The sequence below is a fragment of the Megalops cyprinoides genome, chromosome 1 (assembly GCF_013368585.1).
Source record: "Megalops cyprinoides isolate fMegCyp1 chromosome 1, fMegCyp1.pri, whole genome shotgun sequence".
In the NCBI taxonomy this organism is placed as follows: Eukaryota; Metazoa; Chordata; class Actinopteri; order Elopiformes; family Megalopidae; genus Megalops; species Megalops cyprinoides.
In genome coordinates, this window is record NC_050583.1 from 48,474,259 (window position 1) to 48,502,141 (window position 27,883).

Sequence of the window (27,883 nt, forward strand, 5' to 3'; positions counted from 1 at the left end):
CCAAGCTCTGTAATGAGCTTGCCCACCGATCTGCTTTCCCGCCATTACGGACCCGACGGGTGCAATATGGTCCCGCCGAAAAACACACCTGCTAAAAACAAAGGGCCTCCTTGGAACGGCCACCAATTAGGTTGTCTGAAAACCTCAGAGTAACACAGAAGACAGAGCCAGAATGGCCTCAGTAGCAGAGCCGGAATGGTGTCAGCAGCAGAGCCGGAATGGCCTCAGTAGCAGAGCCAGAATGGCCCCTGTGCCAGAACCAGAATGGCCCCTGTAGCTAACCCAGGAAGGCATCAACTTCACAGCAAAACATTCTCCAGGCACAATTTGTCAGCTTCAGTCTGACCTCTATGTCACCTCACACCTCCAACCAACCCCCATATCCACTGCTGTCACTTCTGCAGCTCGTCACAAATCAGACGTCTGCCCCGTTGGCATGAAAAACAAAAGCTTGACTGCATCTGCATGCAGAAATGAGATCACACATCAGGTACTCTGAGGTATGTAAATATACAAGAGATTAACCCCATTCTGTTGCCAGCACCCCAATATTCCAAAGAGAGAATGGAGTAACAAGAAACAAACAAAAAACAACCAATGCGAGAAGGAGAGAGGGACAAAGATTGAGGAAGATGGAGGGAGGGGATGGAGCGAAAGAAGGAAGGAGAGAAAGGAAAAGAGGGGATGAGATAGAGAGAGGGAGGGGATGGAGAGAGAGAGAAAGGAAGAGATGCAGATGCAGGGACCTCCTGGTGTTGATGCACAGTCTTTGCCAGCAGAGGCTGATCTCAGGTCAGCGTTTGCTCCCAGCCTCCTCTAACAAGTCTCCCACTGTGACCGAGTTTCTAGTTTTTAGGGGTTTTTATGTTTTTTTTTGAACAGTCGCATCCCATCATAGTCAGCGCGGTCTCCAACACCCGCCCCCGCTGTTGCCACGCGATTTCATTCCTTCCGCAAGACCGCCCGTCCTGGTGCGATTCCTGCCCCACCGATGCACCCACCCCTCGGACGCTCCGCACACCAGCGCCGGGACCCACCCCAGAGCCACACTGCACCGCACACTACCAGCAGAGAAACACACCGCGTGAATCACAGCCATCGCTGGGGTGACCTTCGGCCCGCAGGCGCCATAAACACCCCTCACACCCCTCCGCACCCCAAACCTGCCCCTGCCCCTCCTCCACCTGCTCCACAGTCTCATTACATTAAACCACATCGCTGGCATTTAGCAGATGCTCCATAGCCACTTACATAGGTTACAGTTTTTTATAATATTATCCATTTACACAGCTGCATTTTTACAGAGGAAATTCTGGGTTAAGTATCCTGCTCAAGGGTACAGCAGCAGTGCCCCAGTAGGGATTCAAACCAGCAATCTTTCGGTTACGAGTCCTGCTCTTCACGTGCTCGGCTACACTTCCACCCAGTCTCCGCTGGTGTAGCAGGCCTCCAGTACTCACATTTTAGCCAGGACAGAGCGGGGCTCAGGGATTCCCTTCAGCGTACCCCCTCAATAAAACGTGCCACAGAACGGGGGCACAGAGGGTTGGCCTGTTACCAACGAATATATCCAAAAAAAAAAAGCACAAAAAACTGCCATGTCTGTCACCTACTTGCATGCCTCTGTGCTTGCATGCCTTTAAATCCATTCTCCTTTAAGCTTTAGTCTGCCTTTATAATTGTATTAATGTGGCATTATTGTATTTATGTAATCAGCAGTCAGCCTCTAGCTCCGCTGCAATCCTGGGGTGCTTTACACCTTACAGGCAGGGACAGAACTGCGTTTGCTCTGTTTTTAAGTCTCCTGCAGCCAGCAAATGTGAGGACGGGGACACGCTCAGTGTATCTGTCAGGGGTGCGCTGTCTGAATCGGGAATCCATAAATCAGAAACGCAAGTTTTTATAGAGCAGAGATCAGCTAAAGGGGCTATGAAGTAGTCTCAGCAGGGCCGTTTCATTAAAGCCCACAAAGAAAAGAAACGAGTGTCACAGAAAAATGGGCTGAACCAAAATCTGAGCCCAAAGCCTCGGGTTCCCATGCTGAACGGCGATTACGTAACGGTCTCTCAGCACCCAGAGCGGCACAGATCTGGTTGCAGGCGGTTCCCCCCTTGCGGGGCACCAGCACATCGGCACGATCAGAGCCAGACACCTGGAGGGCACGAGAGCGCAAAGGTCAGGGGGGTACGGCGCCCTCACCGTCCAATAGGATCCTCTCTGAGGAACCCACAACAGATGGCTTCTCACAGCCCCAGTGTGTTTTTTTTGCCTCCCTCTGTCCTCATTTGACACTTTTCCTAAAAAGAACAGTGACACTGAACATTCACTTCACCCGGCTGAGAGGGAACACACAGGAGAGGGAGAGAGGGGGAGAGGGAAGGAGTGAGGGGGAGAGAGAGAGAGAGAGAGAGAGAGAGAGAGAGAGAGAGAGGGAGAGAGAGAGCTATTTCAGGTCAAGATGGCCGTGGGGGTCGGGGATGCAGGAGTGGGTAGAAGAGGCTGAGGAAGGGTGGGGATGCAGGCGCATTGGGGTGGGGGGATGAAGGGGGGGGGGGGACTGGAGAGGGAACAGAGGGGAGTTCAGTGGGGTGTTGTTTTTCGGGAAGGGTGCCGGTGCCTTTGCGAGAGGCCCTGTGGCACTCTCGTTACAGTAAGGTTGCGTGAGGCCTGCTGTCTGATCTGAGTGGGCTTGTTCCCTCTCGCTGCGACAGAGACCAGGAGTGACACAGGAACACGGTGCACAGCGGCGGCGGCAGCGGCGGGGGGGGTGGGGGGCGAACGCGCATGTGACCAATCAGGCGGGGGTTGTGCCACTGCTGCCGGTCGCCATGGAAATAGGCGGACGGCCGGGTACACCGGGGAAAAGCCGAAGCACATGACACATGTGGAAGCACACACTAAGCTGGTCCACCACAAACTACACACACACCTCCAAGGCAAGCTGAAGTACAGAGCGCAGCTCAGCTATAGTACCAGCTATCACGGAGAGTAAGGGAGTGAGAGACAGAGAGAGAGAAACAGAGCCAAACCATATACATTGCATATATCTGACCTGGTCTTATACTGCAATGCACAGCTACGCCTATTTAGTTGCGCTTGATATTGTGAGTGTGTTTTGGCAATACTGCGTTTGTACTGACAGACAGATAGTGAAATGGAGAGGGCATGACAGCGATGCCATGGGACAGGCTAACAGACATGAGCAGAACAAAGGGTTTGGACAGACCCAGGCCTGGTCGGGTTGTGGTCAGGCTGTAATCAAGCGCCATTCAGGACTGTGGTGAGGCTCTGATAAGACCGCAGTTAGGCTCTGGTCAAGATCTGCTAAATTTGTGACACAGCTGTGGTCCAACTGTGGTCGAGCCGGGGTCAGGCAACGACCCCAACACGGTCAGGACTTTGGGCAATGGCATTCTGGAATCGGCCACTGGGGAGAGTGAGGTCAAGCTGTGATCAGGCTACAATCACACAACGGTCACGGTCAGGGGCGTATCGCTTTACAGAGACAGCTACGACGAGGCGCTGGGCGCTCGACTCACCCTCGCCGCGGAGTGAATTAACTGCTCACTTCTTTCACCATCTGCATAATGAAGAGTGACCTGAATTCAGGCCAAGTAGATTGCGAGTATCGGTGGCAGTACAGAGACCAGGTTAAGCAAACAGATCCACCTGCTCAATACACACTGTATCAATTAGCAATCCCTGCAGGACAGCCACACAGTGGCACTCAAACCAAGGCAAGTCCCCACAGAGGACAAATCCAGCCATTTTCACTCTGCATACCAGCATATTATGCATTCCTCTTCTCCTTGAACTTCTGACCCCATCTTGCAGCTTTCCAAGATGTTTTAATGAAAAAAATTGCAATGACACTTGATAAAATAGATCTGCTCTGAATGCATTTAGGCGCATCCTTTCCAGGACAATAAAAGACAAATTCTGCAAGATTGGAAAAGCAATGCATAAATCTCCACGCCATAAACGCTGACAGCTGACGTGTGTTCAGCACTAAACCCTTCCCGGTAGACAATTACCTGCGATACTGGCCTGATCAGCGAAAATGCTCTGTGATGGTATATCACTGATATGACTGCGTTCAGCTACAGTTACATAACACCCCTGACTCCCACACCCTGTTAGCCATATACCTGTCATGCTGTTACACAATACCGGCCCATTCATGTTACCTGGATCTTTTGTAATTCCCCTGGAGATATTAACTGTAAATGGCTCTTAATTGGGTTTTTTTGTTAATGTATCTGACTCACTGGATTGTGCCTTCCACTGAAAGCAGAACCAAAGGAAACCTACAGCTTAGTGTGAGGTATGGGATATAAAAATGAAACTTAAAATTAAATTGTAAATTTATGGTTTCGGTCAAGTTCTAAGCGATACTGTAGTTGCTCTCTCCACCCTGCAGGGGGCAGTACAGATGGCAGAATTAATTACTGCCATATAAGTGCAACAGCAATAGCAAAGAAAACCCATTACAAAGTATGTACTGTATTATACTATATATATATATACACACATACATATATATATACACACATACATACACACACACACACACACACACACTTCATTATACTACATATACACTTTATTATATATTGTATTGTGGTCAACCAAAGACCAGAAGATAATTCTGGTGGAGCTGACTGTGCCGTGGGAGGAGAGTTGAGCCCTTAGTTCAAGAGTGTAAGGACAAGGGATGGCGGGCATGGTTGTTCCCCGTGGAGATCGGCTGCAGAGGTTTCCCAGCCAGATCAACATGGCGGCTGCCGTCAGCTCTGGGCCTGGATGAAAGGAGCAAGAACCAATCAGCTCGTAGGATGGGGGGGGGGGCAGAATGAGCCTCTTGCTGGATATGGAGTAGGCGAGAGGAGGGAAGCTGGAAGCCAGGAGCAGACGGGCAGTGATTTGGCCACCACTACTGGCCCACCAACTGGAGAGTGTCGTGGTTATGGGTCGAAACACTCAGAGAAGGTTGGGTACCACCTGATGACATCTGCTCCTGGCTGAAGGCTATGGTTACCTCATAAGGTAACCGGAGAATGCACCTCAACAGGTGTATGTAACAAGTACAGTCCAAAGTGCATTAATGTACCTTACCACAACAATAATCACACAATGATGAAATGTATAGTTTTACATTTGGAGTGATTTTCTATATGCACTTCAAACATTATGTGTCCTTGTTGTCATTTAGCAAACACTTTTATCCAGAGAGACTTCCATAGGTTATAGATTAAATGAAACAAAAAAATGCTTCTAACCACCAAAAAATGCTTCTAATCACAGCAGTGCCAAAAAACAAGAGAGAAACAGATGCATTCTCATAACAGAGGTGTAACAGAGCTGGCCAACGCTCTGCACATCAATTAGCAGAAGGAGTAAAACTTTACAAAAAAACACACTAATTTATTAAAAAAAAAACACTCACAAACACAGGAGAACCAGTCAACCTCCAGCACAGCAAAATGGCTTGCAGCAGTCTAACCTCCCTCTGGCCACACATCTGTATTTTATCAGTCTAAGCAGGTGTGACCAATTAACTGGGTCTCAAAGACAAAACATAACAATTAACAAAACAATTAAACAATCATTAAAGACAAACATGTAACCTGTTTCAGTTGTAATTGATTGAATAAAGCACTTATTTTACAAGATGGAAAGTAGACAGTGAGGATCCTCAATTTAACCAATTAAACAATTAACATTGAACATTTAACCTGTTGGGGGCGAGGTGAAGGGCTACTCCTTCACAAGAGATTGATCCGCAAAGGCAGGAGGTGCCATTTAAACATGGACGAAAAATCTGCAGAAAAAACACACTGTGCAAAACCAGCCCCCTGTCCAACAATGCAGATAAAGAGAGATGTGTGGGCAGTGTAAGGAACTACCTGCAACTGAGGGTATCTCCATAGCTAATCAGCCAGGTCATTTCAGTCGCATGATAACAAGTGGTGTTCTACTGGCATCTTCTCTCAGAGGAAAAGGAGATGTTGGACAGTGTTGGACAGTGAAGCATTCCCTGGTGTGACTGTAATAAACTGATTGACATAGTTGTGTTACTGTAACAGCTATGATTAGTTGTGTTACTGTAACAGCCATGACACAGTTGTGTTACTGTAACAGCTATGATTAGTTGTGTTACTGTAATAGCCATGACATAGTTGTTACTGTAACAGCTATGACATAGTTGTGTTACTGTAACAGCGAAAATACAGTCCTCTTCCTGTAAGCTAAAGTATGATGTGGCTGTTTCAATGTAACAGCTATAGGGCTGCTAGTTTGTGTGTACGTGTGTGTGTGTGTGTGTGTGAGTGTGTGTGTGTGTGTGTGTGTGAATATACGTGTGTGTGTGTGTGTGTGTGTGTGTGTGCGTGCGTGTGTGTGTTTGTATGTGTTTGTGTGTGTGTGTGTGTGTGTGTGTGTGTGTGTATGTAAGTGTTTATGTGAGTGTGAGTGTGTGTGTGTGAGTGAGTGTGAGTGTGTGAGTGTGTGTGTGCGTGTGCATGTGCGTGAGCATATGCGTGTGCGTGTGAGTGTGCGTGTGCGAGTGTGTGAGTGTGTGAGTGTGCGTGTGCGTGTGTGTGAGCATATGCGTGAGCATATGCGTGTGAGTGTGCATGTGCGAGTGTGTGTGTGTGTGTGTGCTTGAGTGTTTGTTATTTGTCTTGCATGCCCGTTTGTGTGACAGGCCGTTGGTTGTATTGACGGCAGCAGGTTCTCAGGCGGGTGACTCAGTCCGTGACTCATGGTTGAAAGCATGAGCTCACCGAAGCTTTGGACTGCTCCATGTGGCATGGTCACCAAACCCTCAGGAGCAACAAATGACTGCAACCAACAGGCCAACAGTCAGCCCCAGCTGTGACCGAGTGCCTTCCATTGCTACGCCAGGTATTCCCTATTAAACACTCTCAAACTCGTTTATACCCTAACACCCCTGTTTCTACTCTAACACCCAACTAGTGACCGTGGTGTGTGTTACCAAGTGTACTTGACTTCCCTTAGTTTTCTAGCTTGTCTAGTTTCAGGTGTTGCGCTCACACTCACTGATATTGTCTGACATTGTTGCTCATTCAACTTGAATGGATACACTTCTGTTCCCTTTTAGTGGAAGTCGCTCTGGATACGAGGGTCTGCTAAACGAAGGTAATGTAATGCAATATGTAACGCAGTGCCTCTGTTTACATATACCAGTGTTCTGTTTACCCACATATCAGCACACATTTCTCTGAGACTGGAGGTGCCTGATGTGTGTCCACAGGGTGAAACATTAGAGGCTGCACTGTATCCTACTGGCCATGAGTGATGTCTTTTCATTGATAATGTTTGGGTGCAATATGGAAGCACACGATAAGACATGTCACTAAAATACAGACCGATGCCTGAAGTACTGAGTCAAATCTGCCATTATGCACTTTGTCCCAAGCACAGTGTAGACATTCCATGTGCTTTTCCTGCAGGTCAGGCGTGCCACACTCCATACCCAGCAGCTCCAGTGTCCATGCTGGTTTTCATTCCAACCAGCTACTCGTAAGCTGGTCCTATTAGGCTGTATGTATTTACACTGACGCTGCACTGCATGGAGATATCTGAGCTCAGGGCAAATGTGCAAACCTCGGCTGTAATGTATCATTTTGTCTCAAAGCACTGAACTGAGTAAATGACTATGAATAACAACGACAAAGGATCAATGGTTACTAAATGGCTGTTCAGGAATCTGAGAGTAGATGATGGAACTAAAACCCTTCTCACAACAACCCAGTGGGAAGTGGGTTTGATTCCGCTGCCCAGTACAAATAACCCAGTTTGGGAAGCTGTCAGATCAGACTGACGCATACAGTGGAGACACTTCAGAAGTAAGAGATTCATGGCTGCCACAATTACGCCTGGTATGCATCAACACCTCATCAACAACTCATCAACAACTCATCAATAACTCATCAACACCTCATCAACAACTCATCAATAACTCATCAATAACTCATCAATAGCTCATATACACAAGCATTACCTCATATGTTTAGTCAGCAGCACAGCTCAGACAGGGCTTAAATAACCACACCATTCTCACAATTACTGAGAAATTCAAGCCACAAAACGATTCAACTTGAAACAAGGTAAAATGTGCCCTTACTGATTGATGTTGCCTGTGGATTTTTTATTTTGTATTGTAATGCTCACCTCTTCCGATCATACAGCTGTGCAGCTGGACAAAGGGTGGTCTGCAATTGCATCTGCTCTGATGCATTATGGAAGGTGTCCAGATCTAAGCACTCACACACACAAGCACGGACGGAGTTATTTTTCGGATAGTTGCTGCGCCCTCTGACATAGGCACAGGGACAGAAAGGTGTCCAAGCCCTGAGTAAGGCCTTCTATTCCCACATACAGTCGGTGATGAAGCGAGAGCTCTCTCTGTGTGAACGGAGGAGCAGCCAGGAAAGAATGACCCTCCTCTACACAGAGCGGACAAAATGAATCAGCAGGTTCAGCCGCTGATAGCAATTAATTTCATTCATAGGAATGAAATTACACTGTATCGAGGTGTTGCTCCCCCTCTTGCTTTCCCATATGCTACAGCGGGTCAGGAGGAGTCATGGGTTCCAGGCCCAAAGGGTATGGGTTCAGATCCCACAGGTGGAAGAGATGGCAGGCCCTGTAATAAGCTGTTTTCCATCAGTACCTCTAGCCCAGTCGAAGCCTGGACACAGTGAGGAAGGCAAATTTTTACCATTCTGAGGCCAGAAAACTGCTATACACATGAAGCCCCATTTTTCCCAAGAGGAAATTAACAACCACAAACTCAAGCCACAGCAGATCTCAGGCGAACCGTGATCGCTGTGCGTCCCTTAGAAGAGAAATGCCAAGAATCCATTCAGAACAGACGGTCGCGAACACCGAGTCTGCTAGCAGACACTCGAGGTGTAATTCATGTCTATAAACCACACGAGTTTCCCCCACGGCTGTGCTCGCAAAACAGTGTCTATAAAAAACCATACCAGTGCCATGCCTTGGAGGATTCTGTGCTGCATTAGCAAAAACAGTGTATTCTCTGCCTATGGTACGACTGGCAAGATCTAATAGAATACAGACAAACCTGCACAGAAATTTTCACTGTTCATGCATTAGAGCCAGAAAAAAGCTTTTTATCGCAATAATGTCAATTACTGAAGAATTGCCGAATGGACCTAGAAACATTTCTGACATAGACCTACTCAAACAAATGGACATTAAATTACACATAAGCGAGTGTAAATAACTGTTGTACTGTTTAATATGTGATTTGTACTCTGAAAATGTAAAAGTATTGCTTTTTTGTGAGCTTTACCTGAGTGAACAGGGCAATTCAAAACATGCAACAATTCTCAGGAAACTATATAATATATAATATAAGATATAAGCCTGAGCTTAAGGGGAAAAAACTAACCAAACTGTAGCAAAGCTTTTACAATAAGCAGTGGAAACTCACACTAACCCAGAAGGTGCGCTTGGGTGGAACAGTGCATTCCTCTGTATAATAACTCATAAAAACACCTCTATTCACCTGGCACTTCCATGTGAGAAATTAAAATAGGCACACAAGTCTGAATATATTATACAGATTGATGAGGAGACAGGCCCAGTCATTGGCTGGTTTCCTCAAAAGGGAATTGTACAACTGTCCTTCTGGGTGAGAAAGAGGACAGAACATGAGAGGAAGAATCACCATCATCCAGCACGAGCCTGCGATTAGTCCACCTTTGTGATTCCAATCAAAACATCTTTCATGTTTCACTCCATAAACTTGTGAACTTCCAGCTCCAACCTTCAAACGCTTCACATCTGAGATTACGGATCATAACGGCACGTAAACGCGGCTTTGATCGAATCCGCCGAGGAGCGTGTTTCTCTGCTCGTCAGATTAGCGCTAATCACACTCAGTCTTCATCTCCCTGCGGCTGATTTGAAGAATCCAGGCTCTGATCAGCTCCTTTATCCACAATACTTCTGTCAGCATTGATCAAATAAACACCATTTTAAATGCTTTGTATCTGTGCTTCAGCGATGAAGACAAACTAGACAATGCTAGGCATGCAGGCAAAACCACATCCAAATGGTGTGGAATGGGAGGTGCTCTGTGTACCTAGTATTTGAAATAAAGAAGATGAATGAGAGGAGAGAGAAAAAAGAAATAAAATGTCTCATAACTGGATTCAAAGTAAAGATAGAATAAGTAGTTTGTTCTGTGAGTGGTCGCAGACTGAAGGCAGTACAGGGTAGCAAAAATATCAAAACCAACAATAAGCTATTCAAAAGAAAAGACAAGAGCTACTGTGTGAACACAAAGGCTTCTGGGAAAACAATGCCTTGGCTTTTAGTTCGCATTACCCCTACTCTTCTCCCATAGGCTGTGAAAAGGACTCCATTCGAAAATAGCCCAACGGCAAACCTACGGCCTGTGATTACACCTTACAGACAAATACCATCACACTCTTCAGGTAGATGAGAAAGTACATTGCCAGTGTGTTGACCAGGAGAAACATTCCACCAGCGAAAGAGGGATTAACACTTAAACAACCGTGGTCACTTCAGTCAAGGTATTGTAAAAGCACTTTTCACACTTTCATTGTTCTTATCAACAAGTCATAAAACACAGAGAAATTGTAGCCAATGTGTACAAAGTTTTAACAATAATAAATCTTAGAAATATCTTTTCATTTTATAAACCCACAGTAGTGAACCACAGCTTTGTGATGGGATTAAAAATGTAAGGGTATTGCCTTAGGCATTGAAGAACAACCACTTTGAAATACCGAAACATTGGTCCTTTTGAAATACTCCTATGTTTCTCCATCAGTAATGTGAATACACACACATTCCGCAAGGACGCTAGTACTTTCAGGTTTACAAAAAGCTTCAACACAAAACCAATAATGCATCCACTTCATTCGCAGATCAAAAACTTCCCTGCCTTACAAAAGAAACCTATGCAGACACAAAAATGGAGACAAAAATCACAATTTTGGTTAAACCGATGCGTCTCAGTGTATCTTACATGCCAAAGCGCACTGATCTTACACAGAATGACTGATATCCATATATTCAAGCTTTTCCCTAGATAACATGCACTCTAATGCCTCAGATCCCTCAATTAACAGTACTAAAACTACCCGCCTCCGTCCTCGCGTGCTCCGCCCTCATCTCTCACTTCTCAGCCAATCAGAGAGGTGCGGGCAGTCCCTCTGGAGATAAACCGCCGGCGGCGTAGCGGCTCTCCCCTCCTGAGCTGCTGGACGCTGGCCAGGAAGCAGGGCTTTAATCTGTGATGCTCCCGCGCAGAGATAATTTAACAGCTATATTAGCCGGGACAAGCAGCGTCTTAAACATTCCTCCGGCTGATCAATCAACGTCCGCCTCCAGCGTGCCGGCGGGAACAATTACCGTTAAATATGTAACGGCTCGAACGAGGGGAGCGCGAGCATACAGGGGCTCCGCTCACAGACAGAGAGCAGTGGCCATGAGACACACAGCATGTGACCTTTGACCTTAATTAAACAGAACACTGACAGGAGCAGAAAAGCGCAGACTGAGGTTTGTGACTGAAGGAGGACTTTGTTATATCGTCCAAAAATAAACAACAATAAAAAAAAGTTTTCATAAGACAAGTCTTTTCTAATCGATGAAAAGAAGTGATGAAGCATGAGGTTTTCTTTGCAATAGCGCTTGTTAAATTTGGGTTAGGTGATGGGGCCCAAATTGTTTGGGGTAACCTGGCTTCATTTTGTGGAGATACATAAACACAAAAACAACCACAGATGCCAATAATATACCTTTTACTGACTCAATTTCAGAATTAGTGCTGCATTAAGTGGTTTATCAGAGCGACCCTGACTGTATCAAGTCACCTGAAGTCACTATGAGTCATCATCAAAGAGACATATCTCTTTGGATTCGGACTCCAAACGTCCACTAAGTGGGGAACCTGGCCTATATCCTTTTTTAAGAATCCAGCTCATATCACATATAACTTCCTGTCTATGACATCACCTCTTGCTTTACACTATGATGATACCAGTGGCGTCGTTATGTCCGATCATTTGGGGCTATAGCCTAAGCCTAGCCCCAAATATTTTCACCCTGAAAAAGGAGATGTTTATAGCAAAACAACAGACAGACTGTGTAAAAGAGCAGAACTTGACTTGGAGCGTCCGAAGGTGTGATAATATTTATTTATTATAAAGGTAGATATAACCTCCCCAACCTACAGATGCCTATCTCCCTTCATAAAAAAAGACAAGCCCCAGGCAAACTTGACTTAGCACCTGATCTTTTAATAGAAACTATCTAGACTAACTAGAAGCTAGCCCCTGGATGATACTCTACATTATCAATTTGCTATCAGGTACTTTCAATAAGTACTGGATGGCAAAAGTACAATTTAACATCTTACATGTGCTGTGCTTTCATCACGCTGACGAGGATTTTTACTGGGGTAACTGAGGTAGTTTCCCTGCCCGTGTGGTTTCAGGAATGGCCCAAAATTCAAGAGACCCAAACCCCAGATTCGGAACCAAAACATTATCAGCACTGCTATCCAAAACAAAACACTGATCAAAACTTAAACTTTGACAAAAACGTCCATATTTCATCACAAATTTTAGAAAGTGAGAGTGCAAACACAATGGACACAAGCCTCCGTACATACAGCACATTTGAGACAAGTCTCACAAGAATATTACCCACTGGAAATTACCCACTGGAGAACCTTCCTGCTTCAGACACGCCCACACAGCTACTTCTGCTTTTAATACACAACCAAGTTGAAATTCTGACTTTTTTGTGCAACCTTTCCCCCACCTCATGTTAATGATCGATGACATAAAAAAAAAAAAAAAAATGACAAAGACATTTCAAAAACTTCTTGACGCTTTACAACCCATCCAGACAACCGCCAACAAAACCCTCTTAATGCCTCTCAGTTCTTCAGTGCTCGTCTTGCCTCGTTAGCCTTGCTGTCTGCATCTCCCGAGCCTGGCCGCTCACGGCGCTCGGAACAGAGGAGAGAGCCGGGCGACAGCTCGCACGGAGAGAGAGAGAGAGAGAGAGGGTGCAATAATCAATTCACAGATTTCTTGCTGAGTGTTGGTCAGCGTCCCTCATTAGAGCCTGCACATATGCACTGTGTTCTGTTCTCTCGCTCTCTCAGCTGAACGCCAGCCATGTGCTGCAGCACCAGTCTGTGGGAGCGAGCTTCAGTTCATCATTACTGCTGTATCTGCACTCACACAGCGACACTCACATTCCACAGGACAATCCCAGAAGAAAACAGATACATGTAGACATATACACACATACATATAAACATGAAGTAGATAAAGTAAATACGTATCAATAAATATGTAAAGTATTGCTGAAAAAACATAATGCCTGCCCTCATTCATACAAGGGTATTAACACAAATTATTCATTCAAATAGCATTTATTAATAAATACAAAAAAGTATTGTTTAAATCGTTTTTGCTCCACTGAATTTGGCTGTGATCCCAAAAGGTGTCATTATACTCACACTGCATAGGTCATGGGACTGTACATCAAATAGAAAGACTTGTATTAAAAAGGACTAGGTTGAGCCCACAGAAAACAAAAAATTTAAAGATCTATATGCAGATTTATAATGTGCTGCCAAGCTAGCACCTCACTCCACCCTAGCGACCAGCACAGATATAGAATTAGCACGTCACACAGGGTGACGTCCACGTGATGAGTGTTCCAAACCCCTGTGAATGGACCCACACAGAGGAGATCCGATGATGTCACAGGACAGCAGGGTTAAACAGTGGGGAAATATCCGTCACCAGACCGTGAATGCTCCACAGGCCCAGCTTTCACCCAGCACGGCAAAGCCGGGAGGAGAAACACCGGCTCAACCCACAAAGAACACCCCTTTAACTATGGAAAATTCACCCCTGTTTGGGCACACACAGTGGGGTACAGATCTAAAAGGTAGACTTCATTACTGCCCCCCCAGCTAATATCTAAATAAGGACATCATACTCCCCGGCCCATAGCCATTCTCAGAGGGTGAGTCTATCATGCCCAGTTCCCTCCCCAGAAATGCAAACAAGCACTGCAAGTCATTTGCTGTAATCTGTGCCTGCACTCCCCCGCTGAGACTGAAGCAATGACATCATCTTTTTATCGCTCATACCCCTTTTCCAGAAGATCAGTCCATCAGTCTCTCTTCCTTCACTTTCCTGCCTGCGCCCCACTCTCCCACCCCCTCCTAACAGAAAATAATGCGAACCAATGGCACATGCCCTCAACTGATTCGCAATGTAAAACACAGTTATACTATCACTGTTCACAGTCCTTACACACAGTTTGACACAGAAGTACATTATGTTATATTAACACTGACTCAGATCACTAAAATCAAATTAACATCAAACTGCTGTCTGAGGGAAAAACAAGTCCTACTTAAAGTCACACAGGCTATGGGTAAAAAAATCCCTTTGAAAAGCAATGATAAGGTAATAATAAGGATATTATTATTTTAATCGCTAAAGTAAAACAGGCCGCTGCCTTTAGTGCGATGCGGTTCCTCTTCATCAGGACCCCAGCGCACGTTCGCAGTGGAGAGGAGCTTTGTCTCTGACAGCGTTGACATGTGGCACCCCCTCGCGTGACGCGGGACGGCCATCATGCGGCACTTTGCACCGTGCATCACCTCAGCAGTGGAAAGGGAGGGGGTGAGCCGGCCAATCAGAGGCAGAGGGGAGGGGGTGTCCCAGCTTATCAGAGAGGGGAAGGAAGGGGGCGGGCCAGGCGGAGAGTCCAGGAGAGTCCGATCTGGAACGGGGCCAGGGGCCGTGGGGGCCACCCACCCCGGCTCTCTGCCGAGAGTTCCGTGGGATCGTTATTGAATTTCTAATTTGTTTATTTAATGGATTTTTAATTAGAGCGCCCGGTGGGCGTGTGCACTGCTGTACCGGGGACCCAGAGACAGAAAGGCAGGACATGCTTTTCCCAGCAACCCGCCCGGCCGGCTGGCTGCCTCTGCCTGGGCAGAGCTGGCATTTGATGTGCCTCTTTCCTGCTTTCTGCCTGAATTACACAGCCCATGTGCCCAAAATGTCACCCCGGATTAGCCAGAGAAAGGTCAGCACAAGCTTGTGAAAATGAGCGCCAATGAAGCTGCAGGGAGATTGAATGCGGCTAAGTCTGTGTTCCATGAGACTCAGTCAGGCTAAATCTGTGTTCCATGGGACTGAATCAGGCTGAATCTGTATTCCATGGGAGTGAATCAGGATGAATCTGCATTTCATGGGAGTGAATCAGAATGAATCTGCTTTCCAGGGGACTGAATCAGGCTGAACCTGCTTCTATTCCACTAGCTGGAATCTAGTAAGAGCTGGAACTGGAACTTGGAACAGCACTTCCATAACAGTGAAGTTCATGTTCCAAACTCGACCACATTCCAGACCACCCCAGATCCTTTCGTTAAAGCATCAGCTAACCGAATACAGTCTCATTGCACAGCATTCTTTGTAGTGTCTTAAGTCAAGAGCACTATAGGTCTTTCAGCCGTGTTGGTACAAAACAAACACCTGCTTGGATCCAGAACAGGAAAAGCATTGCAGAACAGTGCACACACAGCTCCTTGCTGGCGTCCTTTTTAACCACAGAGTGCTGTGCATCATTCAAGCTCCAAATGACAAGCCAGCCTTCACTGTTACAGTGAATGTCACACTGTGCCATCAAGCAGCCACAGGTAAATACAGATCGACAATGTCAGGGTGCAAGACAAGTGGGTCTCATCTTCTGTGAGGTACTGTTGGCTACCTATCTGAGAAAGCACTGCCACATTCAGCTGCTGTACTTTAAACAGGGTGTCCAATAAGTCCAGCATCACAGGAAACTCACGCTTCTGAGAACCCTACAGCAAAAACCAGCAATGTTTACCCCTGCCTTTCTTCGTGCATTGTCAAACCATGTTCCTCCCCAAAGAGGAAAACATTTGTCTCGCACCCCCCAATGAACCTGTCCCGGCCATGCATGCAAAATCAGAACCGCACTGCCAAAAAAACGAGAGAGACAGATCTTCTGAGAACCCTCTGATGCGATTGTGCAACCAGACGGTTGGATACACTAACAGACCATAACGGGGGGCACTTTAAAACCTATTCCAATGTCCATCTCAGACCAACACCCAAAGCATGCAAGCTGAGGTGGAGAAACCTGATGCATGCTGGGAGGAGGCGAGCTCAGACAAAAGGCAGATAGTCAAGCGGTGGGGGTGGGATCTGATTTAACTGGTAAGGATATTTGCCTTTTTCTGCGCAACCACAGCAACCTTCCTATAGTACTTTCTTCCCGCAGTATGTTTAGGGTAATTGCGCACTCGGCCACAAATGAATAAAAACACAAACGCAAATCTTCACCTGCAACCGCAAAGGTTCAGACACTGTTGCAGAATTTCGCATTTTCCCACAATGCCTTGCTCTGGGTTTCTGACGGACAGCGGAGCGAAACGGAGGAATCGTTTACTCATCAGTGCATGGATTCTGCTGGCTCCTCTAATTAAAGAGGCACCCGGAGGAGAGTCAATGCTAACAAACAAACAGCTTCCCCCGGACCGAGGATGAGACAGTGCGCTCGATAATTCAAATCCTCCACCACGAGATCACTTAAGCAATTTGCCTGGCTCCGTATTAAAACGGTTGTTAATTAAGGTAATTTAAAAAAAATTGGACAAAAATCCAGGTGTAAGCCCCTTTGTGTCTGACCGGTGCCTCCCCCTCCCCAACAGACTAATTTGTTTGATTGCCTCACGGCCTTACATTATTGATGTTATTCATGTGTCCTGCCTGACAGTGCCGGTGGAGGCGGAGTAGGTTTTTACTCAGTGCTGGAGTTTCATACAGCGCTTGGGAGGTATATAGATGAGCTTTGACAATTCACACAGGTGATATTGGAAGCCACAGGAAAAGGGAACATGGAAACACTGGAAAAGCTGTGCCTGGCCTGGGCTGCAACTGGCTGGCAGGGACAGAGCAGACCCTCGTCCTGGAGTGTGTGGGATTGTAACGCTGTCAGGACTCACCGGCATGGGGACATCATCCCCCCCTTCCCGTCCCTCTCCCCAGGCCTCTCTCCTACACATCCAAATTTCCAGATCCCCAGACTCTGGTATGTCAATGAATGGTCAGCCCTGGGCTTCCTCTGCTCAAACCCTCTCTCCGCCCCACCCCGGGGGCACACCCCCCGCAAAAACTCCCTCTCCCCTGCCCACTGCGTTTGAACCCTCTCTTCTTGGACGCCATCCTGACACAGTGTCCTCTGCCCCGCCCGTCAGGAAATGGCAATCCACCAGCCATGTTAGCCTTCCTTCCTCCCACTGGCACTACGGCCAGGTAGGGTCTTTAGACGATTTTTGCCTTCTCGCTTGCGGTCACTCTTTCTGGCTTTCCCCTGTAAAAACTAACGTGCCCTGCATGCAGGGCCACGCAGATCTGCCCTGCTCCACACAGAGTAGCACACGCTTCATTGGTGGAAAATGTTGTTGGAAAACCTACAGTTGTCACACGCTACATTTTTAAGCCTCTCTTTTTTGTAAGGGCATTCTCTCATTTCTTTTGCCCGTTTTATGGGCCATCTTCAAAGCAAATGCAATGTGGAACACTCTTGGAATTTGTCTCTTCTTTCCACAGTTTCATAAATACATAGCCTAGATTTTTAAAATTTAGAATAGGTAAATTTAGAAGAGATCCAGTTTGAGCTATGTACAGCGTGAGGGATTCTTCTTTCGGTTGAGAGAGCAGGCCAAGTGGGGGCTTGTGCGGAAGTCCTGATGGAGCAGAGAATCCTGGGTAACTCAGAACCCGACGCTCATCTATCTGTACAGTAGGTAGAGAAGGGGGGGCGATTATTGCACTGCTTTCACAGGAAATTCAGCCACTTGATGATTCAGATGAAGAGCAGAGACAGTCTTCGGCCCCTCACGGGCGTGTCAAGAAGTGAGCCATGTGATTGGACAAGTTACAGTACGGCCAGCCTCCTCCGTTTCATCTGTACCTGAGCAACAGGTGACCTTTGCCCCAGCCGTCTGGGCAGGACGCCTGGACCATCGCTAGACAGAAAGACCCCTACTTCTCACCCTCAGCCATCACTGGACAGGAAGCCCCCACCTACAGCCTATCATAGGCCACTAAAGGCCCTCCCTCCCATTACACTACATTTGAAGGATTTAGTAGACGCTCTCACCCAGAGCAACTTACATAGGTTACATGTTACCCACTTACACAGCTGAATATTTACTGAGGCAATTCTCGGTTAAGTACCATATCCAAGGGTACAGCAACAGTGCCCCAGTGGGGAATCAAACAGGCAAACCTTCGGTTAATGAGCCCTGCTTCTTCCCACTGTGCCACACTGCAGCCCTCCCATCACCTTAGACTCTGGATTTACTCAGGGAACTCACAGGTTCATTTACAAGCTTTCACTTGCTTCTATTCCACTGTTTTCTGGGAGTTTCTGGAGTCCTGTTATTTTTTTAACTTTCCAGTTTTCTCCCCCATTATTAGCTTTGAGTGTTCTGGTTTTCCAGTTCCTTCTGGAAAGCATGCTCTTGTCCAGCACCTTGTGCCTAACTATTTGACAACTGATTCATTTATTTATTGTCCATCACATTTCAACAAATGTGTGTTATTCTCCACCTTCACTAAAGTAAGGATCTGCCTTAAAGAGCCCAGCTATTAGGGATGGTAAGATTCACCAATTTGCATCGGTGCACCGCATAAAAGTTCACGATGCGATTGCCCCGATTAAAAAAGTGTGCAGCGAATACAATTTGGGATGAACTCGAGATGCATCGTTTCTAACATCTTTCCATTGGTAAAATCCGATTTATTTATATATAATTATTAGTAGAGGCCCTATGCCTTTATTATTTAGAAACGGGACCAATAATTTTATATTTAGATTCCTCCTCTCTAAACTGTTTCTCAAGCACATTCTCTCATCTCCACTGCTGTCAGTGGCCAATTCTCGCGCGAGGCTCGGGCGAGTCACAGATTATCATGGAGAGGGAAGAGCTACACGTATTGCTACCGAATTGCTACAAATCAAATGTTTGGAAACACTTCAGATTTTTCAAGAGCGACAGACAATTTGACAAGACGCAAGCAATTTGCAAAATATGCCGTGCCACTATAAAGTACACAGGCAGCACTTTTTTAGTTAATTTATGATTTGCTGCCTACTTAAGAAGAACCAAAGAAACTATCTGTACCATATTGAATTGCATAGCATCACATTCTTTTGCATCGCATCGCAATCAAATCGTGTCGAATCGCACTGCATCGCAATAGGGGTGAATCATATCATATCGCATTAGTAGTTGCTTCATATGTGTCTTTAATGCATCGGATCGTTGGCAATGCATCGAGATGTGTATCGCATCGGCCTCAGTGATGGAGATGCACATTCCTACCAGCTACGCAGTCATCACACACTCCTACAATTCCTAGAATGCATTTAAGCAACTCTCTTTTGCTCTCTCTTGATTGACCTGCCTCACTGTGCATTCTGAAATCTGAGAGCAGAATCCAAGAGCAGAGCAAAGCTGTAATGGGATCACTGTCCGGTTCAACCGAAATCTTATGAAATAACAACATCCCCATAAAAACATGAATGGCTTAAGTGGCCCGGCACAGCCACTTAAATACTCTCGAAGTGGCTCACATTGAGCATCGAAAAATATTGAATTCTTACAGAGTCTGCAACCAGGTCTACATTCACCTCTAATTCACTTGTGAGGAGGAAATGGAACATTGAGACGTCTAAGCAAGTCAAATTTTAGAATGAAAATGGACAGTCCTCAGACCCAGAGGCAGTAATGTGCATGTCATGTGGAAAACCACTGACCTGTGCTTTAAGGAAGACCTCATTTCGTGAGTTATTTTAATGAGGAAAATTTTCGGCAAACCCTCCCACCCCCACCTGCGTGGACTCTGGTCCGTCCAAGCCGCGGGGGATCAGAGCTAATGTGATGCTTCCGGCCTTTCACTGCCACAGCTAGTGGAATGAAACAAGGAGAGAACCCGCAGGGGGCACCCGGTGGGATAACCCCCCACCGGAGTGACGTGGGCTGCTGCTGCTGCTGCAGGAAAGGAGTCCTGTCTGGGAGCAGAAACACAGACGTAACAGTCTGACAGCATCTCCAGCGAGAGGAAGACTGCTGGGCGAGAAAACGAACTCAATGGGTTTTTTTTTGGGAGGAGCGAAATGGGTTCATTCAGCCGAAAAAGGAAATGTACATTTGGGCCTGTGGTATGCAGCCAGCCTACTTTACTTCACCCCTGCCCCACACACACTCACACACACACACACATACACACACATACATACACATTCACACACAAACAAATATATTTTTTACTTCAGTAAATATATTGACAATATGTTAATTATTTCCATTTTGGTATAATGCAATTTATTTTTGATTTGCATAAATATATCTGCAATATGTTCTTGGTCTTAATGGCATATTACAACATACACTATATGGACAAAAGTATTTGGCCACACTTTTTTCAGGATTTGGGCTAGGCCCCTTATCTCCAGTGAAGGGCAATCTTAATGCTTCAGCATACCAAGACATTTTGGACAATGCTATGCTTCCAACTTTGTGGCAACAGTTTGGGGAAGGCCCTTTTCTATTCCAACATGACTGTGCCCCAGTGCTCAAAGCAAGGACTATAAAGACATGGTTTGATGAGTTCGGTGTGGAAGAACTTGACTGGCCCGCACAGAGCCCTGACCTCAACCCCATCGAGCACCTTTGGGATGAAATGGAACGGAGATTGCGAGCCAGGCCTTCTCGTCAAACATCAGTGCCTGACCTCATAAATGCTCTACAGAATGAATGGGCAAAAATTCCCACAGAAACACAAAAATCTTGTGGAAAACCTTCCAGGAAGAGTGGAAGCTGATATAGCTGCAAAAGGGGGACCAACTCCATATTAAAGTATATGTACTTCAATACAATGTCATTACAATGTAATGGTCAGGCGTCCGAATACTTTTGTCCACATAGTGCATTTCATTTTCATATTGTGAGAACCGGGAGCTTTGTATCGCAGAAGGACACGTTCCTCCAGTATGGTATTACTGGAGTTTGATGCTCTACCCCTGGGTGGGACAGGGATTGGGGAGGGGTTTGGGAGGTTAAACAGCAGTTAGTCTCCAATGGGGCCAGCCCCACAGACCCCTGCACTTCCACCCACTGCTCTCTGGGGACTGTACAGTGCTACAGAAGGCTGAGGCTTTCTTTCTGATCCAGCCCAGCAGACCATAGGCCACCCAGACACGTTGAGCTTTGTAAGGGTGTTGCTTCCGGTTTCTTGGTGGCAGACGATACGTCCCTACTTCACGCACTGCAGACAGATAACGTGGTGTTGCAGCAAGTCTGGCAGAGAGGAATGAGAGGGCTTTTTTTGGTTGACCTGATGCTCCCAGCTTCTCTCTCTCGCTACGTAGGCGAGACTTTGAATCTGCCCTCCCACCTGTTTTTTACCGTATCTGGGTTAAGTGTAGCTAGAGCTCCAGACAGAACCAGCACACAAGAGAAGAACCAGAGTTCATTCTCCACTCCTTCCTAACTTCCTTAATGCCTCACTAAAACTACTCAGCCTGGGGACCAGAAGCAAAGTGGTACCATCTCCACACCGATGAACTAGCCAAAAGCTCTGATTCAAAAGCTCTGATTCAAAGGCTCTGATTCAAAAGCTCTGATTCAAAGGCTCTGAATCAACAACACAGGTATTACTAATGCTAATACTATTTTACTTTTCTTTACAGATGGACATAGAAGCACAGTATTGTACAGTATGGCTTGCAGACTTATTTGAGAATAGGGTTTAAGTTTTTGATAGCCTCTTATCCACCGTCAGATCTCAGACTGAAGGGAGCTAAGGCTAACGGCTCACATGCTGTTCTTGTTTCCTTTTTCAGGGTGTGATTGGGCCATTAGTGAGGCAATATTCAAGTGTTAAACCTTAATTGTGGCCTCACCACCAGCCATGAGCCAAGAGGGGACAAGCACCTTTTGAACAAAATCACAAAGGTCAGTCCCCCTTTTTTCCCCAGCCGATCCCGCATTAGCTAGCTAGGCGTGATCGAGTAAGTTGCAGATATCAACAGCAATAAAGATGCAAAAACATACCACTGCAGTCTTATCATTACTGCACGCTTCAACATTCCACTTTTTGGATGGGATCATCAGGGGACAGACTGCTCATTTCGGAAAGGCAACGGAAAAAACACCTGGGCTTCCTGGAGAGGTGGTTTGCTTGCCTGTTCTCAAACCTTAACCATTTTAAGCACTGATTTTATTTGCCATTTTTCCATAATAACTTAAACTGAAAAATTCATTAAGTGCACTTTACTACATAGCTCAGTATGCACAGCTAGCTAATAATATGGTAAAAACAGGGAAAAACATGGCAATGTTGGCCTACAGTTACCTCAAGTTCCCCTAGCCTGTGTGGACTGTTCTACAACACAAAGATCAAAGTAACAATTACCCTGAAAATTAAAGGATATCAAAACTGTGAAGTCCTGCCAACACTGTGAAGTCTACATTTCTGATGATGGCTGGTTTTCCTTTGAAGTGCACAGAGTTCAGAGTTTTAAATATCCCCACCATCACACTGTAAAAGCGAACGTAGTACATATCTATCTACTGTTCCCATGGCACCACGCAAGGGAAGTGAAACAGAAATAACTACATTCTGCAATTAGATATTTAACTCAGTAACACATAAATAAAAATAATATGTACCACAAACTTGTATTGATTCTATAGTAAATTTAACTTCTAGAAACCTTTTTTCTGTAATTACATAAAACATGTACAATACAACACAAGGTACATCTGGTAATGAAATCTGGTCAAAATACCCTAAAAATGCCAACACACACCCCGGACAAGCTAGGTGCAGGTACAGGTACTAGGTATTAGAACACAGATCCAAAAGCTAAAATTATTGCTTTTAATTTTCACGAAAGGCTTTTAAAGTTTAAATTATGCAATGGAGTCTTACTACGCTTGTTGTGGGTTTTCATAGAGTGTGATACTAAGAAAGTCTGGAAGTTAAACAGGGAGAACTGGTAACCAGGTCTGTATGAGAGAATCTCCCCCCCCCCAACAGACACACACACATGCACCCCCACTCTTCCACCAAGACAGTAAGATGAACTGAATGCATTAAAGGTGCAAAATTATTCACAGATGACCATTACTGTTTTGGGGGGGGGGCTGGAGATTAAAATAAAATCTGCCACCAGAAATCATCTTTGCTCGATATCAAAGAGGTCTCATGGAGTAAATACTGCATGCTATGTCGCTAAAGTGTTCCCTCAAGCAGAAACACAATCAATTTCCGCTGAAGCAGAGCTCTGGCATCCCAGACTTCTCTACCTGCAGAGCAGAGGGACACACCCCCTCCTATCCCACAGCCAATCAGAATGCCAGGATTTTTTAATACCCCACACAGCAGACACACGCGCGCGCACACACACACAAACACACACACACATGCGCGTACACACACACACACAAAACACAAACACGTACGTGCACAAGCACACACACACAAATACACAAGCACACCCTGATTCACAGACACACACACACAAGCAAATCACCCCATCAGCAGGAACAACCGATATGCTGATTTCTCTCATCTCTGATTTTTACATAACAATCCAAAGTCCTGATCAAGCACTCACGCCAGGACTCCCGCATGCTGTAGAGAGGAAAAAATATGAGGGAGCGAGGGAGGGGAAGGGTGTGAGTGAGGAGAGGGAGAGCGAAAGAGTAAAGGAGGTTAGGGGCTGCTGATTCTGTGGCATGTTCTTTTCTGAAAGAAGGCTCCTTCTAGCCTCTGCTCCTAGAGTGATGTCCATGATGTCACCTCAGAGAGAGACAGAGGGCAGGGATGACATACCCGCACACAGACACACACACGCACACACATACCCGTGTGTGTCAGTGACGATCTGCTTCACCGTGCCGAGCTCACATGCGGACTGAGGAACGCTCCGGAGTCTGCTCTAGGTCTGCAGTGACAGAAGCAGCACACATGCCAGCAGTGTGCAAATCCCTGAGCACAGCAGCATTTCTGAGGTACAGTTACGCACTCTGTGCTACGTTGCATCCACCCACAGAGGAGCGCTGCGCTTTACCCTGCACACCCAGGCACCCACCACCTGCTATACTGCACCACACAAATCCACACAGCACTGCTGCACCTTATTACGAGCAAAAACCCCACTGTACCACTGCTGTGCTTTAATATACTACACCCACCAACAGCGCTGTGCTTTAATATACTATACCCACCCAACAGCGCTGTTCTTTAATATACTACACCCAAACAACAGCGCTGTGCTTTAATATACTACACCCACCCAACAGCGCTGTGCTTTAATATACTACACCCACCAACAGCGCTGTGCTTTAATATACTATACCCACCAACAGTGCTGTGCTTTAATATACTACACCCACCCAACAGCGCTGTGCTTTAATATACTATACCCACCAACAGTGCTGTGCTTTAATATACTACACCCACCAACAGCGCTGTGCTTTAATATACTATACCCACCAACAGTGCTGTGCTTTAATATACTACACCCACCCAACAGCGCTGTGCTTTAATATACTATACCCACCAACAGTGCTGTTCTTTACTAATCTCAACTAAAAGGCACTGTACCTTACTATACTACACCCACCCAATAGAACAATAATTTACCACACCCACCCAACTGTGCTGTGATTTACTATGCTACATCAGCAGTTAATCTAATGCATCCCATTTGGACTGCCACCTACAGAAAAAAATACATGGACTCACATGAGCTGTTAAAATCCTTCCATTTTTTCCTCAGCCATAAACACTCTGACTGGCATGTCGGGAGAACTTAACACAGCTTTGCAATCACGCCGTGAGAAACCCACCACCTGCACCAAATGACAGGACCCGAGCGAAGGTTACCCGATTGCCACCCTCACTGATTCATTTTCACAGCCCCTTCGGCTGAGAGGAGAGACCTTGACCCCAGTTCTCCCACGCTGACACACCTGCACAACGCGTGCTCTCCGAGCACACACAGATCCTTAACCAGCCCCTCTAAATATGTGACAGGGTGCTGCCACTGACCTCATTTACAGCTTCCCAAACAGGCACCAAGCAAATGACCACAACAACAAACAGCAGCATAGTCCACAGCATCTCTGTCCAGTGGCTGATTCACAGAACCACTGACTTGTTGAGTCTTAATTGTTGCTTTCAGTTAGGATCCCAAGTGTTTTGGGAACATTACCCATAAGCAACCGCACAACCTGACCAAGCTGACAGTAAGTGCTCGAAGAAAATGCTGCAGCACAACAAAAGCATTGTCCTTGCGGGGGTTTTTAGCAGCAAAAATAAAACACGCTGTTCAGAGATACATCACCTCCAAGGTGACACGTGCGGCGCTTGTTTCTCGCAGTGACAGGAGTCGTTGATATAAAAGGTCTGTCGAAACACGGACAGCCTCATTTCTGTCATAATGACCAGGATCCATTTTCAACAACGTGGACCTCGCTTGCGGATCACGCGATCAACTTTACATTTCATCTGTTGTTTTTTTCTGCATGATAAAATACAGAGTGATGGAATAAATGGCATAGGCATGAGGATGACAAAAATCTCTTTACACAAAAAAATCTCTTTTTTATTTTTACGAATCACTGGATTCATGTCATTTCTATTAATGAAATCTCCCATGATTACCGGTTACGAGACGAGCTCCTATCGGTTCGCTCGCTAACAACCACTTGCACTGCAGCTAAAAATAAACGCCGTTCGCGGTTCCACGGGCTTGAAGATTTGTAAAGACAGGACTTTTGAAGCTGGGTAAGTGCGTGGATATCAGGGTAACGCCGCTGAATGTCATCCAGCAAGGAGGCAATCACTTACTGGCCAAAAATAATTTTTCTTTTCATTATTTGCACCTGGGAAACGAAGTTCAAAACACGCAGAATCAAGTTCATCGTGTCAAAATGCATGAAGAATATTTGGCGGCCGTCAATTCTGCGAAACTCGTGGCTATCTGTATGACCGCACGCCTGTAAACAACGACTGTAGTCTCCAATGGATCTCGCTGTACTCCTACACCGATATTGTAATTGTGTCATCATGACAAAATGACAATAAGACGTCCCGAAACGAAGAATGATGGTGCGTGTGCGGGTGTGCATCTTATTTAATGCTGAAACCCACTGACCTGTGTCCGAACAATCACTACCCATCACATCAAAACATCCTCCATCAAATATGATTTTTAATGCAACGGTAAATTAATGTCCAACTAATGTACGTTTGCTGGTCAGCGAGCATCCTTACGGCACAGCTGGCTACCTCAGTTAAAACAGACTAGCAACTGCAGCTAGCCTGCTAGTTGGCTTTCTATCAACAAGTCCACCGACAATGCAATGGCTACCGGTAATAGTGCGGAACAGAAGAATAATCTGGCTAATTAAAGCTTTCTTCATTGGTAATACCTGGCTACACCGATCCGAAACCTGGATTCCGCTGCCTGTGTTCAAAATCCCTTCAATTCCACCGCGCTGGCACGCCAGCATCCTCTAACTATGCTAGCTTGGCATGCTGTGCTGGCATGCCGCTACATGTGACACTGCGCTTGCAAACCGCGAATGTTAGCCAGCCAGATTTGCTACCGCGCAAGCTGGAAAAAGGACAACCGTGGCATCCAGCTAAAGCGCTGCGTGCGTAACGTTAGCGAGCTACCTAGAGTACAACTCGTACAGAGCATCTTATGACAGTTATCCGTGCTGTTAATGTCACACAAATTAGGTACACGAGTGCAACACTTCTTGGCAAAAAGGAAGCTATTTGACAAGTTTGATTCTTTTTCCAGGATTCCTCTGAAAAGCCACTTTTCCCACGCAATCGAAACGTTATCATCAATCAAGTTTAGCGACCGCTCACTCACCTCCCCGCTTGAGTTCAGATGATGCTGCTCCGTCCCCTATCCGAAAGGTACTCCGTGCGCATCTCCAGCCGCAATTCCCCTAACCCTGCACTAGCGCCACCCAGCGCCGCAGCGAAAGGCGAGCCAACTCTCGCGAGAACAAAATGTTCTTCTTCTCTTCTCGTTTGCGCTGTCTACGTCATTCAGGCGTATTGCTGCCACCTCCTGGGGAGGCAACCGCGGGCTCTGGCAACGACAACCTTGTCATAATCTTTTATAAGAGCTCCATATGAAATGAAACATTGCGCCTGAGCTACTCATTGCGGGTGTTTATATTCTACACACAACCCATCCCCGTCACCCTAAGATATGAGTCCAAGCCTAAAGCATCCTGCTCAACAACACAGGCAACCTAGTATTGAATAACCATGTCCCTGGATACACCGTACTCTGTATCCCACTGGTATTTCCACTTACCTTAATGGTTTTACGAGTCCTCATCACTACTGTGCTGCTTAATGAGGCTCTGTTTTCTGGAGCATAATCACATTCTGAAGCATGTATACACTGAGTGACCGCCTCATCACCTCCACCTGCCAGAACCCACGAAAATATAACACCTATCCCCCACACAGTTCGCTGCTGGACAATTCATGAATTGTATCCATTAAAAAGTGTATATATTTGTATGGATTTTCAGCATCTTTCCTAAATTCATGTGAGTGCAAACCAGCTGCCCTTGGTATTGATTCACCTCCTAAATCAGCTGTTACGCTACACTGACGTGACATGATACGTGTGGCGTGAAATCTGGGTGGGAGAGAAATGACTGCTATGGGTT

The 27,883-nt window shown here is 46.1% G+C and overlaps 1 protein-coding gene across 2 annotated transcripts in view; it reads right to left on the minus strand.

Moving 5' to 3' along the window:
• LOC118785664 (inactive ubiquitin carboxyl-terminal hydrolase 54-like) overlaps positions 1 to 27,136 on the minus strand; it is an 85,815-nt gene extending 58,679 nt beyond the window's left edge. For both annotated transcript variants that reach the window (XM_036540511.1, XM_036540502.1), the window contains exon 1: positions 27,064 to 27,136. The gene's annotated coding sequence lies outside the window, so the exon portion shown is untranslated. The remainder of the gene's footprint in view (positions 1 to 27,063) is intronic.
• Positions 27,137 to 27,883: the final 747 nt, after the last annotated feature.